The sequence below is a fragment of the Sus scrofa genome, unplaced genomic scaffold, assembly GCF_000003025.6.
Source record: "Sus scrofa isolate TJ Tabasco breed Duroc unplaced genomic scaffold, Sscrofa11.1 Contig1249, whole genome shotgun sequence".
In the NCBI taxonomy this organism is placed as follows: domain Eukaryota; kingdom Metazoa; phylum Chordata; class Mammalia; order Artiodactyla; family Suidae; genus Sus; species Sus scrofa.
In genome coordinates, this window is record NW_018084846.1 from 51848 (window position 1) to 67692 (window position 15845).

The 15845-nt window shown below is 36.9% G+C and overlaps 1 pseudogene; it reads left to right on the forward strand.

Annotated features, from left to right (window-relative positions):
* The first annotated feature begins 262 nt into the window (after positions 1-262).
* On the forward strand, positions 263-1054 carry LOC110258105 (annotated as a pseudogene).
* Positions 1055-15845: the final 14791 nt, after the last annotated feature.

Sequence of the window (15845 nt, forward strand, 5' to 3'; positions counted from 1 at the left end):
ATGTATAATGATACAGCATTTCAACACCAAAACAAAAGTCACTGCATTTTATAACAAGGCACAAGCAGAGGTGGGATATTTAGCCAAGAGTACCAGATGTGTTTCTCTGATGGAAATTTTTTAAAGAGAGACACAGCAGTGTGCAAATGCAGCATCGTGACTGTGCAGTGCCTGGTGCTCACTGCCCAGGCGGGGCAGTCCAAGTGGTCGCCATGGAGCTGTAGCAGTGGGGCTGGGGCCACTGCGAGCTGTTGAATTGAGTGCTGGGGAGGCCCATCGCTGGGCATGGCTGCTAGTGCTCAGCTTCGTGTTTGGGTGGTATGTACTCAGGATCCTCCTCCTCAGGACTGTCCTCTTTTTTTTTTTTTTTTTGTATTTTTGCTATTTCTTTGGGCCGCTCCCACGGCATAAGGAGGTTCCCAGGCTAGGGGTCGAATCGGAGCTGTAGCCGCCAGCCTATGCCAGAGCCACAGCAACACGGGATCCGAGCCGCGTCTGCAACCGACATCACAGCTCACCCAACGCCGGATCGTTAACCCACTGAGCAAGGGCAGGGACCGAACCCGCAACCTCATGGTTCCTAGTCGGGTTCGTTAACCACTGCGCCACGACGGGAACTCCCGTTCTTCTCTTTCATGTCCTGGGTACTGCAGGAGGATGCAGAGCAGAAGTCCCAGAGGCACGCAGAGATCCAGGATATGAAGTAGGAGCTCCCCACCGTCAACATGATGGCCGAGTTTGCCAGATACGCCAGGCTGGAGCAGATCAACAAGATAACTGATAAGCTCAAAACTCACGTGAAAGCACGGACAGTGCCACTGGCCAAGATAAAATGGGTGGTAAGTGTTGCTTTCTACATATTGCAACTGTGCTGATGGTCTCGCTCATTTGGAAGTATTATTCTGTCCCTGTGGCTGTGGTGCCCGGGAAATGGATAACTCCGCTAGACTGCCTGGCAGCATTTCCTACTAGAATAGCAGGTGGTGTTGGAATTACCTGTTGGATTTTAGTCTGCAACAAAGTTGTGGCTATTGCATTTCACCCTTTCAGCTGAAAGAAGATGAATGAAGCTACAGCACTGTAAAAAAAGGAATTGTCATTTAGGAGGTTGAAAATATGATTTATGCTGTTTGTTTATTGTGTTTTTTTAAAGAAACTTGGGCCACAGGTTAGTTTTTATTTTTGAACGTGTTTATTTTTGGAATTTATGTTGAGATTCTTGTAAGAGTCATAATTTTATACAATTTGCCATAAGCCATAAAGATCAGTCTCACACCTACGTTCTAGCCAGCATGGCACCAGATTTTTAATAAGAACTGTGTGATGTCATGTGGTGTCCACATGTTGTTCCTTGTGATTTGCATTCTTGTCATATTTTAAAGGTCACATTGCCAACGGAAAGTCATAATTTTCTTTTTTCTTTTTCTGGCTGTGTCCACTGGATCCTTAACCTGCTGAGCTACCAGGAAACTCCCCTCAAAATTTTCTAATAATTTAAGGACTTTAAAGAATTCATGCTATTTTTAATCCAGATTAAAACGTAACTTAATGTGAAGACCACTACTATAATTTGAAATATTTTTATTTCTTAATATATCTATATATTTTCTAACTAGAGACATTTTGAGTGAAGTAAATCAGAAAGAGAAAGACAAATACCATATGAAAATGTGTTTTTTAATCTCATGCAGTACTATCAATAGAGAACACTAATTGACATTGCTTGTGCTTTTTGCTTCCTCTGTTTGAAATGTCAGTTGTTGGGTAAGACTTTGGATGTATTATCTGCTTATTTGAAGCTGGTAATTTTTCATCACTATGTTTTATAAATGTATTCATGAGCCCATAATGCATTGTTTTGTGCTTGAGCTGTGTGTTTCAAAGTATTTCAAATGAAGGGTATTTTTAAAGCCTTGAAAAAAAATTAAAAAAAATTAAAGAGACACTATACATTCATAGAAAAATTATTTGATAAAATCATAAGTTCAAACATATAAACTTCCTACCTTAATCATAGTATGCAAAGTAGAAATGTTCTGTGACTTCTAGGCCTTTGCTATATTTTCTCAAATTGTCCTTCATGAAAAAGAAATACAAGATTTTATCCCCCTTTTCATTATATGGCAGACAACTGTTAGAGTTAAATATTTATTCAATGGAAAACTTAGGAACAGATTTTACATTTATAATTAGTATATAAAACATATAAATCCACCCTTCTTTTCCCTCACATTAGACCTGTAATATAGTCTTACTCATCATCTAGTTCAGAGTGACTAGGATGCAAGCTAATGCCCAGAGCTTTTATCAAATGCCTCGTGCATACAGTTCTGAGAGGTAGAACTGGTTACTGGGTTACTTTTGTCTAATAACCCCCCAGTTTAAGAAGTTCCCATGGGACCTAATCAAACTGAAAAGCTTTTGCACAGCAAAGGAAACCCAAAAGAAAACAGAAAGACAACTTTCAGAATGGGAGAAAATAGTTTCAAAGCATGCAATGGACAAGGGCTTAATCTTTAGGATATACAAGCAACTTATACAACTCAACAGCAAAAAAGCCAATCCCCCAATGGAAAAATGGGCAAAAGACCTGAATAGACATTTCTCCAAAGAAGATATACAGATGGCCAACAAACACATGAAAAAATGCTCAGCATCGCTGATTATAAGAGAAATGCAAATCAAAACTACCATGAGATACCACCTCACACCAGTCAGAATGGCCCTCAATAATAAATCCACAAATAACAAGTGCTGGAGGGGCTGTGGAGAAAAGGGAACCCTCCTGCACTGTTGGTGGGAATGGAAACTGGTACAGCCACTATGGAGAACAGTTTGGAGATACCTTAGAAATCTATACATAGAACTTCCATATGACCCCGCAATCCCACTCTTGGGCATCTATCCGGACAAAGCTCTACTTAAAAGAGACACGTGCACCTGCATGTTCATTGCAGCACTCTCGACAATAGCCAGGACATGGAAACCACCCAAATGTCCATTGACAGAGGATTGGATTCGGAAGAGGTGGTATGTATACACAATGGAATACTACTCAGCCATAAAAAAGAATGACATAATGCCATTTGCAGCAACATGGATGGAACTAGAGACTCTGATACTGAGTGAAATGAGCCAGAAAGACAAAGACAAATACCATATGATATCACTTATAACTGGAATCTACTATCCAGCACAAATGAACATCTCCTCAGAAAAGAAAAGCATGGACTTGGAGAAGAGACTTGTGGTTGCCTGATGGGAGGGGGAGGGAGTGGGAGGGATTGGGAGCTTGGGCTTATCAGACACAACTTAGAATAGATTTACAAGGAGATCCTGCTGAGTAGCATTGAGAACTATGTCTGGATACTCATGTTGCAACAGAACAAAGGGTGGGGGAAAAATGTAATTGTAATGTATACATGTAAGGATAACCTGACCCCCTTGCTGTACAGTGGGAAAATAAAAAAAATTAAAAAAAGAAGTTCCCAGACAATTTGGCAATATTAAAAACAACCCCTTGTTCTCAGGATGTGGGTAGGGGTGGTGTTATAAAGAGCCCTTGAGGGCAGAAATAGAATTACACAGCCATGGCTGTGGCAGAAGAGTAAAATGAGGTCTTGGCTAGGGTGGAATCACTGGCCTGTCTGTAGTTCCCCAGGGCACAGGTGCCTTTTAAAATTCTTTTGGACATGTAGGTCAGCCTGTGACATGGTCTGTAAACATGCATTATTATTATGATCTTGCTTATGTATCTGGTTGCCAATGTCTTCTAGCAGATTCTATCCCCAGTGGAAGCAAAAGTATTTGAACTAAGATTTTCTTGGTCATCAAAAGGTGATAGCACAGTGCCAACTATTCTAATAAAAGAAGAGCCACTTTTTGAAGCATCAAAAAAAGAGAGAGACCAGAAAAATAAGGAAAAACTGGATAAGCTTTCTTCCTCTTTTTAAAATTGAACTATAGTTAATTTGCAATATCACATTACCTTTAAATGTACTATATATAGTGTGAAAAAATATGACTATACAGTATAAATCATCACAACATTGTAAATCAGCTATACATCAATAAAACTTTAATGATGACAAATAAATAAATCAAAAATACAAACAAATAATGAATATAACAAAACAGAAAAAGACCCCCAAGCATAGCAATCAAATTCATGGTTACCAAGGGGAGAGGGAAGTGGGGAAGGAAAAGACAGAGATAAGGGATTAAGATGCAAAAACTGCTATGTATAAAATAATTGGAAAAATTGGAGAACATGCATATAATGAGTGTTTTCAGATATCTGATGATTGGCAGCAGAGGACCATGACCTGTGAGTAAAGGGATGCAATTACTGGTCCCTTATATAGGGTGATTGTGGAAGTATGGAGAACACAATAGTTATGTTGAGATGAAGATGCAAAATCAGATCAGGAAGAGCTGAGGTGCCTGGAATATACAGAGCTGAGAACTAGGTGGAGACACCTAAGCAGTCCAAGTGATTACATATCAACATGAAGTTTGAGAAGTCAAGTGATTTCTAAACTGTACATATTAAGGTGAGATTCCAAAAGGCCAGGTCAAGAACAGCCACCAGGGAAAGAGAAACTACCAAGGATCTGCACATGAAAACTACCAGTTCACACAGGGCTGTGACACATTCAAACTCCATCAAATCTTAGGAGGAATCTCATTCAACATCTGAGACTTTCAATGGAGTCAGCAGAAGAGAGAAAAACTTGCCCCAGAGGAAAGAATCATTATACTCCACTCTAACAGAGCTAAATATTAACTCTCAAAAGATTAAGCTGATTTGCAAGTACATAAACTGCCTGCCAAGATAAAACTCAATAGTGTTTGAAGAAAGATAACACATCTGTATTCAACTGAAAAATGTCCACAATGTCCATCCAACATCCAAAGAAATATCTATTTGTGGTTTGAAGAAGCAAGAGGTTACTCACAAGCATGAGAAAAATAAATCATCATTTCTAGACTAACTTTACATTTTTCATTTTTTAAAAGCAAATAGACACTACAAGAAAATAAAATAGTGAATGTGCAGACAAAGACAATAGAAACTAACCGTACATATGTGCCAAGAGACTTAAAATGTTTTTCTTAATTTAGAAATTTAAAAGACCTAAGGAAAATGTACCAAACACACAAAAAAAGGTAAGAATGAATACAGACTTTATGAAAAAAATGGTGTGAGCCAGAAGAAAATGAAACAATATATTTAAGGGCCCCCCCCTCCCACACACACACACCCCTACACACCAAACTAAAATACTTTGTCAGGCCAAAACAATTTTAAAACTGAAAGTAATTCAGGATTTCCTGAACTTTCTGGCAATGATACAACTAAGCTTGATTACCCCACAGTTAAAAGCTAATATCTTATTATATTCCAAAAATGATACAAAAAAAATCTTATCCACAAAACATAAACAAACACAAAGATTTTGAAACCAAAGTTGTGGTTACCAAAGAAGAAACATTGCGGGGAGGGGAGGATAAGAATGGACATTGGGATTGGCACACACACAGTATAGAAAGTTGATAAGTAAGAAGAACCTACTGCATAGCACTGGAAAATGTATTCATCACTCTCTGAAAGCCTATACAGGGAAAGAATTGCAAAATAATATATGAATATGTGTATGCCAGGTTAATTTACTTATACTGTACACCTGAAAGTAACACAACTTTGTAAGTCAACTGTACTCCAATAAAATGTATTTTTAGTGGAAAAAACAACTTGAAAGTACTGCAAAGAGACTAAAATCAGATGCTGAAAAGCATTAGAATCTCAAGAAATGGGCAATTTTCCCATTTTATAACTTCTATTTTGAAGAAAGGCCCCAATCTACAACGTTCAAATAGAAATCTTGAAAATAACCCACAGTTTTCTGATCTAAAGAACAAAAAGACAGAGTTTAAGACAATAGTCAAAGGAAATTTGGGGTTTCTTAGCAGAAAGGAACCAGCCAGTGAAAGCTGGACCCATGTTCTTTGTACCAACTCTGTCCATGTCACTGAGCCTGAACCATGCTGGTGTGAGAAAGATTCCAGTATCCAAGAGAAAGCTAAAAAATGAACTCATATTTATGTTGGTTTGCAGAGTTTTGCAGTTTTACAAAACCCTTGTTAATTGCCTGCTAAAATATATTTTAAAAAAGAATAAAATCATCTCTCAAAAGAAATATAATATTCAGATATCTTTATAGCTTAATATCACAATATCCAACCAAGATAGAATGCAAAGTTCCTCAACACATGAGTGTACCAGAAAATTATTGTGCCATGCTTGAAGTGATAACAAAGAGTGGTTATGAGTTCTGCTCCCTCCTCAGCTTTTTAGGGTGTTTGGGTACCTTGGGTTGTAACTTTATTAGCTTTACTAGCTGTACTGCCTCTCCTGCCACTTGATCCTCTCCATCTGTTTTGTGCATGTGGCACACTTAGGTAAGAGAGAGTTTTTGGCCTATCCACTGGTACCACAACTCTGTTTCGTATCACTGCAGGACATTGAGCCAAAGAATTAAACAGAAATATCAAAACAATAAAACTACTAGGAGAAAATGTGAAAAAGCAGTTTTATCTAAAACATAAAAATTAAAAAAGACAGTAAAATGACAAAAACTAAAGTGGGTAAAATGTACACACTTGAAACTAGCTGATAAGTTACTGTGAGGTGCAATGGGTTAAGAATCTGGAATTTCTTATTAGAAAAGGAATGAAAAAATACAACACCTTTTAAAACTGCACCTCACAAAATCAAATACCTCGGAATACACCTGACCAAGAAGGTAAAGGACTTATATGCCAAGAACTATAAAACTTTAATCAAAGAAATCAAAGAAGATGTAAAGAAATGGAAAGACATTGCATGTTCAAGGATTCAGCAAGCATTGTTGGGGAACCTGGACAGCTGCATGCAAAGAAATGAAATTAGAACACACCCTCACACCATGCACACAAATAAACTCAAAATGGCTGAAAGACTTAAATATAAGACAGGACACCATCAAACTCCTAGAAGAGAACATAAGCAAAACACTCTCTGACATCAACCTCATGAATATTTTCTCAGGTCAGTCTCCCTAAGCAACAGTAATAAGAGCAAAAATAAACCCATGGGACCTCATCAAACTGAAAAGCTTTTGCACAGCAAAGGAAACCCAAAAGAAAACAAAAAGACAACTTACAGAATGGGAGAAAATAGTTTCAAACCATGCAGTGGACAAGGGCTTAATCTTTAGGATATACAAGCAACTTATACAACTCAACAGCAAAAAAGCCAATCCCCCAATGGAAAAATGGGCAAAAGACCTGAATAGACTGTCCTCCAAAGAAGATATACAGATGGCCAACAAACACATGAAAAAATGCTCAGCATCGCTGATATAAGAGAAATGCAAATCAAAACTACCATGAGATACCACCTCACACCAGTCAGAATGGCCCTCAATAATAAGTCCACAAATAACAAGTGCTGGAGGGGCTGTGGAGAAAAGGGAACCCTCCTGCACTGTTGGTGGGAATGGAAACTGGTACAGCCACTATGGAGAACAGTTTGGAGATACCTTAGAAATCTATACATAGAACTTCCATATGACCCCGCAATCCCACTCTTGGGCATCTATCCGGACAAAGCTCTACTTAAAAGAGACACGTGCACCCGCATGTTCATTGCAGCACTCTCGACAATAGCCAGGACATGGAAACCACCCAAATGTCCATCGACAGAGGATTGGATTCGGAAGAGGTGGTATGTATACACAATGGAATACTACTCAGCCATAAAAAAGGATGACATAATGCCATTTGCAGCAACATGGATGGAACTAGAGACTCTGATACTGAGTGAAATGAGCCAGAAAGACAGATAAATACCATATGATATCACTTATAACTGGAATCTAATATCCAGCACAAATCAACATCTCCACAGAAGAAACAGTCATGGACTTGGAAAATAGACTTGTGGCTGCCTGGGGGGAGAGGGAGGGAGTGGGAAGGATTGGGAGCTTGGGCTTATCAGACACAACTTAGAATAGATTTACAAGGAGATCCTGCTGAGTAGCATTGAGAACTATGTCTGGATACTCATGTTGCAACAGAACAAAGGGTGGGGGTAAAAATGTATACCTGTAAGGATAACTTGATCCCCATGCTGTACAGTGGGAAAAAATTAAAAAATAAAAGAAAAAAAAGAAAGTGTGTTTCCATGGACAAGTTTGGTTTTCAGAGAAAACATTTTATTTCCAAAACTGAATTTTAGGCTTACACACAACTGTGATTAAGAAAATAATTTTTATGAGAAAAAAATAACATATCCCCAGGAAGCATTGGTGGTAAACCAGGGAAAAGAGGCAAAAAGCCAGCATGTGGAGAATATACAAAAGTCCCATTTTTGATTCAAATATCATGCCCATCCATTTCTACTATCCCTGAATCACTAGACACTTCCAGATAAAACCACTGAAAATGTGAGATTTAAACTTATTATAAACAGTTAATGTTTTCATGTTTCATGTCGACTTGTATTTTGTAGTGTCCTATAAGCACAATTTATCTCTTCACAAATGTTTCATTGTTTATTTCAAGTAATTTTCCAATTTATCACAATCTTTTAAATTATTACAGTTATTTGTATTTATAGCATGAATATATTTTTCATTTGCCAAAAATATCAGTAAATATTTTTGTTATTTCTGGCTTTGAGAAAGAAAAGTCAGAAGGATATAATGTCTATTATTCATAGGAAAGGTTAAATACACCTTTAAGAAAATATTTTACTAATTAGGAAAATAACTGTAGGTTTTTCAAGACAAATTTTTCTATTAAAGAACTTTGAATATTTCTAAATATGCATATCAAAATGAGACAATGAATTTTTTAGGAAAAGGATGCTTTCCCCCAAGAAGTTATATACAATCAGAAATATACCAGTCCATTCATAAAATAAGCTGAATATTTTGTAAAGCATACAAAATATTTGTCTCATATAAAAAGCTCAGAACTTTTTTTTATTGTCTGATGAATGTTTTACTGTCTTAAAAATGTTTAACAGGTTGTCTGTATCCATATTCAAAAAAGGTTCATACATTGGCATTTGGTTAATGTATGTCATGTCTATTTTTTATACTTCTGTCTCCATTTTTTTTCATTTCCTTTGTTCCTTGTAATTTTGTTTTTGTTGTTAAAGAACAAGACTACTTTATCCTGTAGAGTTTCGTATTATCTATATGTTAAGACTTGCATCCCTGTGAGGTTGTTGAATAATTTCCCCTGTTTAATAAGTGCTGATAAGATACTGGTTAGTTTTTTTGCTTGTTTCTTTGTTTTAGTGAGAGTACTTTATAGATATTATTGTATGCTTCCATCATGGATAAATAATGTCTGATTATCTATCATTTTCTGATGTCAGCAGCCATTGATAGATCCATTGCTTAGATCATTAATTCATCAGGTCTGCAAAAACTGTTGTATTTTTTTCCTTAGTGAATTTTATTACATTTACAGGTGTACAATAATCATGACAACCAAACCCTAAAGAACATTTTTGAAGTGATCACGATGGTGCACCAATGATTCATCCATTTGAACAGATTAGATTTATGATGTGTCTATTTATCCAGTAATGAACCTGCAGGTGTTTGTTGAGAAAGAGTGGCACATTCAGTAGATGTTAAAGCACATTAAATGAATTTGTGATTAAAATAAATTTGTAAATGTCCTATTATTGATTTCAGTAGTGGAGAATTAACTGAGTTTTGATATAGATTCAATTTGCCAAGGGGATTGACCAAGCAATATGATGGGTTTTTAAAAAAAAAAATCTTCCTAAAGTTTATTCAACAACTGTTTTAAAAGATGGTGACTATAATAATGAATCAAGGTAAATGATGTAAAAATGATGAAATAAGGCCAACTTTGAGTATATCACTGTTACATGCATAGTATCATCAACGGTCTAACAAAATCCTGCTGACTATAAACAGAATGAGTTACTATACTTATAGCTTGCATATTTGTGTAAAATTGTATTCTATGTTGGCACCCCAAGTTTCAGTGGGATGGTACAAGGAGGTGGGGCCTTTGGTAGCCAATTAGTTTATGAGGGCGGAGTCCCTCCAGGAGGAAGAGAGCTCCACTTTTTTTCTCTGTTTTTGTCGTGCAATGACGCATGAGAAAAATGACCCTGTGTGAATCAGAAACATGGCATTCATCAGAACCTGACATTGTTGCACCTGATCCTTTAGAAATATGAAAAACAAATAATTACTGTTTAAGCCACCTCTTTCAGAGTATTCTGTTGCAGCAGTCCAAACTCACTAAAGCAGCCACCCCTATGGATTTTGAGAGTAAGATTTCTTTCTTTTGTTACTTATCTGGTAGTAAAGAGTTGCAGATATTTCAAGAAAAAAGCATGGCACTAGGCAGAGTTAAATTGTCAAGGAAAACTTTATTCAATACTTTGTGCTAAAGGTCAAGATTATTCCAAGGACAGAGATTGAACTCAGCTCCTCTGAAACATAAGGGGGGTGTTTGTAAACAGAGAGTGAACTAATTATAAAGTACTCCAAGTCCCTACCCTGAAGGGTGGGCTTCTGTGCTTACTATTTAGCCGTAATGGAAGTTAGGGTCTACCTTTGCATAGAGACTGGGATAAAGGTGCCTTATCTTTCTTGATTATTACTTTGAGGATGGAAGGCTCCCAGGTTTTTGAACAACAGATTACTAGGTTGTAAAACTTTCACATATCCAAGGGACAGAGATGGAATTTATATTTTTGTTTTCTTATGTAACTGCTCCAAGAATAAGGTAATGAAGAAAGAAAAAAAGTTACCTGAAGTTTAGTTGAGCTGTGGGAGTATTAAGCCCCTTTTCTTGCCTGTAAGTATTTGACAGTAAGGCAAAGCCCAACAAAATTTAAATATGTTGACCTGATAATAGATGCACTGCTGATCATTCTACCATTAGGACTATACATGAAGAACATATGTATTAATGAAGCGGCAAAAATAAAACCTAAACATTTCTCACCATACCTTATTAACACATAATAATTCTATAAAATGAGGAATAAGTACAATACAATAATAACAACTCACAGCGTCTGGTGTTTTTCTACACGATAATTATAGTATATTTTCTGATGCTATCATAAGGTTAACAGTGTAAGTGGCTGGAAATAACATTTGGGCATGCCAGACTTTCTCTACTGGCTTGACATCCCACCCAGACACCAGATCCCTGAACACATTTACAAGGCCACTTATTTCTTATTCTCAAGCCTATTATCCAGTGCAAAGGTAAAGAGATTTTATCAAAATGTGGTGCTATATGCTGTATGGCATTAGGATGATAACTAAATACATTCTAGAGTACCTGATATTACTTATTTCTCAGTGAACATATGTCCTATATAATATAATTTGCTGGCTGTGAGAGGTCTTGGTCTCAGTTTTGAGTCTAAAAATTATTATACTGTATGACACTGTATAAACTAATGCCTTTATGTATGAGTATCTTATACATAAAATTAACCATGGCACCTACTTTCATACATGTTCTGAGAAATACATGATACTTTTGTATGAATGCTAATTACAGTTCCAGTGCATATTAGGTGCTCAAAACACGAGCTCTCTAGCTAGTAATTGAAACAAGTGATAATAGTAGCAACAGTAATACTCAAAAACATCTCAAAATATTTCTTACACTGCACTTTGATATTGTGTTTAATTCCTTGACTGTCTTATTTCAAATATGTGACCTTTATGTGTAATATGGTTGGTTGAAGTCTTTGATGTCTTTATTCTATCTGTAACATTCCATAATCTTGAATAATGTAATGAGAACCTGTTTTTCCTTCTTGACTAGCAAACACTATGCATTTTTATTTTTATTGCTCAAATGAAGTTATCACATCTGTAGTTGTATAATGATCATAACAATCTGATTTCACAGGATTTCCATCCCACAGCCCAAGCACACCCCCCACCCCCAAACTGTCTCCTCCGGAGACCATAAGTTTTTCAATGTCTGTGAGTCAGCATCTGTTCTGCAAAGAAGTTCAGTCTGTCCTTTTTTCAAATTCCACACGTCAGTGAAAGCATTTGATGTTGGTGTCTCATTGTATGGCTGACTTCACTTAGCATGATAGTTTCCAGGTCCATCTATGTTGCAAAACATGCCAATATTTCATTCTTTTTAATGGCTGACTAATATTCCATTGGGTATATGTACCACCTCTTCTTGATCCACTCCTCTGTTGATGGACATTTAGTTTGTTTCCATGTTTTGGCTATTGTAAATAGTGCTGCAATGAACAGTGGAGTACATGTGTCTTTGTGAGTTGTGGTTTTCTCTGGATAGATGCTGAGGAGTGGGATTGCTGGATCAAATGGTAGTTCTATGTTTAGTTTTCTGAGGAATCTCCATACTGTTTTCCACAGTGGTTGCACCAGTTTACAATCCCAACAACAGTGTACTAGTGTTCCTTTTTCTCCACACCGTCTCCAGCACTTATTGTTTGTAGAATTTTTGATGATGGCCATTCTGGCTGGTGTAAGGTGGTACCTCAGAGTGGTTTTGATTTTCATCTCTCTAATAGTGACGTTGAACATCCTTTCATGAGTTTCTTGGCCATCTGTATGTCTTTGGAGAACTGCCTGTTTACATCTTCTGCCCATTTTTTGATAGGCTTGTTTATTTGGTATGGAGCTGCAGAAGGTGCTTATAAATTTGGGAGATTAATCCCATGTCAGTCAATTCACTTGCAAAGATTTTCTCCCAATCTGTGGGTTGTCTTTTCATGTTGTTTCATGTTGTTTAGGGTTTCCTTTGCTGTGCAGAAACTGTTGCTTTGTAGTACCATCTGAAGTCCGGGAGCCTGATTCCTCTAGCTCCATTTTTCTTTTTCAGGATGTCTTTGGATATTCTGGGTCTTTTGTGCTTCCAAACAAACTTTAAAATATTTTGTTTGAGTTCTATGAAAAATGTCCTTGGTAATTTGATAGGGATTGCCTTGAATCTGTAGATTACTTTAGGTAGTATAGTCATTTTGATAATACTGACTCTTCCAATCCAGGAGCATGGTATATCTTTCCATCTATTTGTGACATCTTTGATTTCTTTCATCAGTGGCTTACACTTTTCAGAGTACAGGTCTTTTATCTCTTCAGGTAGATTTACTCCTAAGTATTTTATTCTTTTGGATGCAATGGTAAACGGGATTGCTTCCCTAATTTCTTTTTCTGCTCTTTCATCGTTAGTGTATAGAAATGACATCGATTTCTGTGTATTAATTTTGTATCCTGTGACTTTGCCAAATTCGTGGATGAGCTCAAACAGTTTTCTGGTAGAGTCTTTAGGATTCTCTAGGTATAGTATCATCTCATATGCAAATAGTGATAGTTTTACTTCTTCCTTTCCAATTTGGATTCCTTTTATTTCTTTTACTTCTCTGATTGCTGTGGCTAGGACTTCCAGAACTATGTTGAAGAGTAGTGGTGAGAGCAGACATCATTGTCTGATCTCAGTGGGAATTCTTTCAGGTTTTCACCATTGAGAATGATGTTTGCTTTGGGTTTGTCATATATGGCCTTTATTATGTTGAGGTAGTTTCCTGTTTTGGCCATCTGTGTGTCTTCTTTGGAGAACTGTCTGTTTAGATCTTCTTCCCATTTTTTATAGGCTTGTTTGTTTTTTTGGTATGGAGCTGCAGAAGGTGTTTATAAATTTTGGAGATTAATCCCTTGTCAGTTGATTCACTTGCAAAGATTTTCTCCCATTCTGTGGGTCGTCTTTTTGTTTTGCTTAGGGTTTCCTTTGCTGTGCAGAAACTTTTCAGTTTGATTAGGTCCCATTTGTTTATTTTTGCTTTTACTGTCATGACTCTAAGAGGTGGATCTGAGATGTTTCTGTCGTTTATGTCAGAGAGCACTTGGCCTATGTTTTCCTCTAAGAGTTTGATACTGTCTGATCTTCTATCTAGGTCTTTAATGCATTTTGAGTTTATTCTTGTGTATGGTGTTAGAGAGTGTTCTAATTTCATTCTTTTCCATGTGGCTGTCCAGCTTTCCCAGCACCACTTATTGAACAAGCTGTCCTTTTTCCATTGTATATTCTTGCCTCCTTTATCATAGATTAGTTGGCTGTAGGTGCATGGGTTGAATTCTGGCCTTTCTATCCTGTTCCACTGATCTCTATTTCTGTCTTTGTGCCAGTACTATGTGGTTTTGATTTTTGCTTTGTAGTACCGTCTGAAGTCCATGAGCCAGATTCCTCCAGCTCCATTTTTCTTTTTCAGGATGTCTTTGGCTATTCTGTGTCTTTTGTGCTTCCAAACTTTAAAATATTTTGACTTCTGTGAAAAATGTCCTTGGTAATTTGATAGTGATTGTATTGAATCTGTAGATTGCCTTAGGTAGTATAGTCATTTTGATAATATTAGCTCTTCCAATCCATGAGCATGGTATATCAGTATATCTTTCCATCTATATGTGTCATCTTTGATTTCTTTCATCAGTGGCTTAGAGTTTTCAGAGTACACGTCTTTTGTCTCTTTAGGTAGGTTTACTCCTAGGTGTTTTTTCTTTTGGATGTGATGGTAAATGGGATTGCTTCCCTAATTTGTTTCTGTTCTTTCATTGTTAGTGTATGGACATGCCATCGATTTCTGTGTATTAATTTTGTATCCTGCAACTTTGCCAAATCCATGGATGAGTTCTAACAGTTTTCTGGTAGAATCTTTAGGATTATCTAGGTATAGTACCATGTCATCTGCAAATAGTGATAGTTTTACTTCATCCTTTTCAGTTTGGATTCCTTTTATTTCTTCTACTTCTCTGATCGCTGTGGCTAGGACTTCCAGAACTATGTTGAAGAGTAGTGGCGAGAGTGGACATCCTTGTCTTGTCCCTGATCTCAGCAAAAATTCCTTCAGATTTTCGCCATTGAGAATGATGTTTGCTGTGGGTTTGTCGTATGTGGCCTTTATCATATTTAGGTAGGTTCCCATTATGCCCACTTTCTGAAGGGTTTTTATCAGAAATGGGTGTTGGATTTTGTCAAAGGCTTTTTCTACATCTGAGAGAATCATATGGTTTTTATTCTTCAGTTTTTTAATGTGGTGTATCACACTGATGGATTAGCACATATTGAAGAACCCTTGCATCCCTGGCATAAATCCCACTTGATCATGATGTACTATCCTTTTAATGTATTATGGGATGTGGTTTCCTAGTATTTTGTTGAAGATTTTTGCATCAATGTTCATCAGTGAAAGTGGCCTGTAGTTTTCTTTTTTTGTGGTGTCTTTTTCTGGTTTTGTTACCAGGGTGATGATGGCCTCATAGAATGAGTTTGGGAGAATCCCTTCCTCTGCAATTTTTTGGAATAGTTTCAGAAGGATAGGTGTTAGCTCTTCTCTAACTGTTTGATAGAATTCGCCTGTGAAGCCATCTGGTCCTGGACTTTTGTTTCTTGGGAGTTTTTTAATCACAGTTTCATATTCAGATCTTGTGATGGGTCCATTCATCTTTTCTATTTCATCTTGGTTTAGTCTTGGAAGATTGTACTTTTCTAAGAATGTGTCCATTTCTTCTAGGTTTTCTATTTTATTGGCATATAGTTGCATATAGTAGTCTCTTATGATCCTTTGTATTCCTGTGATGTCTGTTGTTACTTCCCCATTTTCATTTCCAATTTCATTGATTTGAGTCCTCTCTCTTTTTTGCTTGATAAGTCTGGCTAGGGGGTTATCAATTTTGTTGATCTTCTCAAAGAACCAGCTTTTCATTTCATTGATCTTTTCTATGGTTTTCTTTGTTTCT